Source organism: Lolium rigidum, chromosome 7 (assembly GCF_022539505.1).
Source record: "Lolium rigidum isolate FL_2022 chromosome 7, APGP_CSIRO_Lrig_0.1, whole genome shotgun sequence".
NCBI classification, from domain to species: Eukaryota; Viridiplantae; Streptophyta; class Magnoliopsida; order Poales; family Poaceae; genus Lolium; species Lolium rigidum.
This window is the reverse complement of record NC_061514.1, coordinates 212,797,703-212,802,221: the sequence shown is the minus strand read 5'-3', so window position 1 is coordinate 212,802,221 and position 4,519 is coordinate 212,797,703. Positions and strand designations below refer to the sequence as shown.

At 49.0% G+C, this 4,519-nt stretch overlaps 1 long non-coding RNA gene across 1 annotated transcript; it reads right to left on the bottom strand.

The window, feature by feature from the left end:
• Window positions 1-1,503: 1,503 nt before the first annotated feature.
• LOC124679454 lies at window positions 1,504-2,939 on the bottom strand. Its single transcript, XR_006994985.1, has 4 exons — window positions 2,542-2,939; window positions 2,276-2,442; window positions 2,041-2,174; window positions 1,504-1,553 (listed from the first exon to the last, which is right to left on the bottom strand). It is a non-coding gene; the product is annotated as an uncharacterized LOC124679454 (long non-coding RNA).
• Window positions 2,940-4,519: the final 1,580 nt, after the last annotated feature.

The window sequence follows — 4,519 nt, the reverse complement described above, 5'->3', positions numbered from 1 at the left end:
TACAAATTGGACTAAGAGTCCTGAAGATAAACGATGGCGTCCGTAACCCTGCCCAGGCCAAGCCGGAAGGGTAACCTTGCTAGCGTCGTCTTCATCGAACATATCTTCATACCTGCCCGGTTATGTCCCGTAGAAGCAGCAATAAGTACGGGTTCGTACTTAACAAGACTTAAAGACGTATAAGCATTCGTCAACCAGTCATCCTTTGTACTTGAGGCACGCAGGGGACTTAGAGGACGCAAGAGGAACGTCATAGGCAATATGGTGGGGTTAAGCGGCAGCGCGCAAGCACAAAAAAAACCTATAGAGACACTCTACAACAATCGTCTATCAGAGAAGGTGAGAGAGCGCATAAACTAACAGTTCTATACTCTGCAAACAAAACACAGCCGATGCGTTCCCCATTCGCCAAGAAGTACTGGCAAAGGCACTCACACGGTTGTCAAGTTTTAACCATTTATTATTAGAGTTGTGCTAACTTACTACACCAGTTATTATGATTGAAACAGCAGGTGTAAGTTGTCTATGGTCGAGTCATACAGCTCCAAGTCGTCCATAACCGCGGACGCGGCTTATCGATAAGATTTAACCCTGCGTAGGGTGCCCAAATGTGTCCACACGCACCGCTCGACCCACTTACGACAGGTGGATATCACGGCTCGCACTCTCCTTCACTACAACAATGTCCAGGGAGCCACCTAACCAAGTTGAACCCGAATCGAAGTCCGGCCGTATCTCCGAAACGGACCTAGCTATTGCGTGCACGGCTTCCGAGGGTCAAAACACACACGAGGGCGAATGACCCGCTTCGACGATGCGATAAACGCTCGTGCCGCAAACCTATACGTGCATACCGAAACAAGGGATACAAGGCTCACCGGGCTTCCCCAAAGTAAATAAGTAACAAGTCGGCATGCACGCAAACAACAAATGGTAAAACATTGCAAACTAGTTGTGGCCACTGGACAAAGTCGTAGATTCCGAGCAGTGGTCGAGGGAGACCCGAAGCATACCCACGTGTGGTTAGAGCGCTCGGTCTCGGAACGTGATAACAAGAACTCGGGTCCTAGGGGACATTAGTGAGTCAAAGTTCCGATGCTTTCGCAAAGGGGCTCACAGATGCCTCTGCTTATCATTTTAGTTGTTAACAATAAGTAAAGCATGATTATCTCCAACAATATATCCGTAGACCATGTGTCATGATTCCCCAACAGATAACCCGATAAGATGGCGATAACGGTAACGAGATAAAACAACACTAGCATGCACTACGACTCGCAAGGCAGACCCGATAACCAAACAACAGCTGTAGGAGGTTGGTGGTTGGTGGTGGCAATATGGGCTGCTTGAGGTAACAAGTGGAAGGGACACGTGACAAGAACGCAACTCAAGGATAGCACGAGGGAGAAGGCAAAATAAAATAGGTAAGCGACTTCTGCAGGGGCAGGAGTATGAGGGAAATGCTTGCCTGTTAAAGCTTGCCGAGGGACATCCGAAGGACTTGTCGTATCTCACAGCACCACTTCGTGATCCTATCCGCGAAGAAGCAAATGCTGGAACACACAACGTATGAAAGTCTTACTACTACGGATAAAGAAGATCCAGCATGGTCAAGATGATATGCATGACATGGCAAAGATGATGCGATGCACTTATCCAATTTAAGCGGAGTCGGAACCCCGGACAAACAAATTAGGTTGGAGTTGCATTCCTACCGACAAATTAAGTGTTGATTAGCACGGCATAACAAGGCATGGGTGAGCTACTTCAATATTAAGCGGGGCGGGGAAAACCAAATCGGTGTTCCGAAATACTCCGCATATATGTAAGGTGAACATGCATAACTATCACGTCTCGACATGATGAAAGATGCAAATAGATGTATGGATGGCATATTCATATTCAGCACATTTTTCTGAGCAACTTTCATATATAACACTTTTAATTTCGAGTTATAGTTTGGAAGATATTGATTTTACAAGATATGAGTATTTGCTGCCATTTTTCAGAAAACAGAAATGAAGCAGAGATGCTTCTCACCCAGGTTGAAGCTATCCTGGGCGGCTGACGCGCGGGCCAGGGAGGTGCTGACTGGGCGCTGACGCAGCAGCGGGGCGTCGGAGATGTTTGCACCGGATAGAAACCTAGTCTGGGACGCTGATCTGCGGGCCCGACTGTCAAGAAGCAAAGAATTAAATAAATAAAAAGGGTGGCTTTACATGTGCATGGATGGGATTGAACACACGATCTCTCAAGCAGAAATCAAGGAACAAACCAGTTTGGCTGGCTTCAGATCACGATGAAGTGGAGTACTGGAACCAAAGAAACATACGCAGCGACCTGACTGCGTGTACACGCGATAGCTGACGAAACTGATGTTGGACGTTGACTCGCTGCAGATCTTGGCTCGTCGAGGAAAAAGGTCGATGGCGTCCACAGGATCTGATATACAATGCACAGGGAACGAACCAGTATGAGGCATATCGATTCACGTTAAGGAAGCATGGTTCGCTGTGATTTACTAGGTGCTCAATCTTTCACCTTTGGCTGCAGCGGACGAAGAAGAATACACAGATGATGGCGAGGAGGTGAATCTGCCGGGCGATGGATGGAGGCGGGGAGGCGGCCACGGACGCGCGGCAGGGAAAAACGACGGAGCGAGATGAACAACGTCGGAACACGAAGTGCAAGCATGGCCTGGTGGACGAGGATCATGTACAGATGACGAACGCGTGAGAACAGGCGAAGACGAGCAGCAGACGGAGAACTTGGCGGCCGACTGGTTTTCGGGTACACGACGGAGCTGTGATGGCGATGATGTCCTGCGGAGGAGAGCGGCGATCAACGCCGGTAGCCCGGCAAGAAAAACAGAGAGGCCGGGACTCGGACTCGGGAGTGGTTTAGGAGGACGCGAAGCTCACTGGGGAAAACCGGGCGGCGTCGAGGGCGTCCCTGAAGACACGCAGGAGACGGACGGGCCGGGAGAGCTTGGGCGGACGCGGCGCAGGTCGTTGATGACGAGAACATGCTGGAAGCCCGACGGTCGGCGAGGAAGACGGAGCTTTGGCGAGGCGCCACGACCGGGACGTCGTGCAGGACGCGGACGCGGTTGAGCACGTCGGGAGGAGCTTGGTCGAGCGCATGCCGGCGGTCGCAGAGCTTGGCGAAGCTTGGCGGCGGCAGAGGAGTGGCGGCGGCAGAGGGAAGGGAAGTAGGCCACTAGGGTTGGATGGGACAGGAGCTGCTGGTTTTATATAGAGGGATGCGTCGGTGTCCATCGGTGGTATGGAGACGACGTGGAGGCACTTCCACCGTGCCGTACAGGAAGAAGAGAATATGCCCAGGAGGATTAGATGGGGTGGGCTCTGACCGCTGATTCGGTGGAGATTTTTCTTGGGCTCAAACATGATCAATCAAAAGATGTCCACACGGCCCTTCAAGACTTCAAAGGATTTGATTAGGATTGAACAAAGATAGGTAGATGGAAAAGAAGGATGAGGACATGCCAGATACTGCAACGTTTTCAAAAACAAAATCTTGTATTTGGATTTGAAATAGCTTTGCAATTTTATTTTATTTTCCAACTATTTGGTTTGGGGTTTTTGATAAATAAGAATAGACACTAGGGATGGTTTACATATAGAAACCATATGAGAGGAAAGACACAAAATAGTTTTTATTTAAAATAATTTTATTTGATAAAATCTTGTGGATGATATGATGCATATGTCATGATGATGCATAAAGGGAAAATAACAAACAAATCTAATATGGGGATTTTCCTGGATCGCTACAGCGGTGCGCGGGGTGTGTAGCGCCCAGCGCCTGTAGCACGACCCTTCATTTGCAGTTCTTCAGCCAACTGTGACTCAGCTTCTCTTGCATGATGTAGTAACTCATTCATAGTAGCGTAGCTGTGATGACGAACAATACCCTTGATGTTAAACCGCAGACCATTCATAAAACGTTGTAGTGTCATCTCAAGAGACTCACGGACACGGGCACGCTGCATAAGCATCTCCATCTCCATGTAGTAAGCATCAACCGTCAACACACCTTGTTTCAATTGGGTCAACTTGTCAAAGACGGAACGGAAGTAATTGGTAGGCACAAAACGAGCTCTCATTGCCGCCTTCATAGCACGCCATGTGATAATGGGCAGCTCACGATCGTCTTCTCGAGCACGAACAAGTCCATCCCACCAACGCAATGCATAGCCATCAAATTCAGAGGTAGCAAGCTTGATCTTCCTATCTTCAGTATAGTCAGGATGTAAACGCCATAATCTCTCAATCTTCAGCTCCCATGTAAGATATTCTTCAACATCAGTACCTCCTTCAAATCTGGGAATTGAGAACTTGGGCTTGCCCAAACCATCGTCTTGTTGTTGTAGAACACGTTGGGCTCCGACGGGGACAAAACCACGACCACGGAACGCATCTCCAACGCCACGTCCAAGACCACGACCAACACCACGCCCTTGAGCATTAGCAGCTTCGGCATTGTCACCTTGCACACT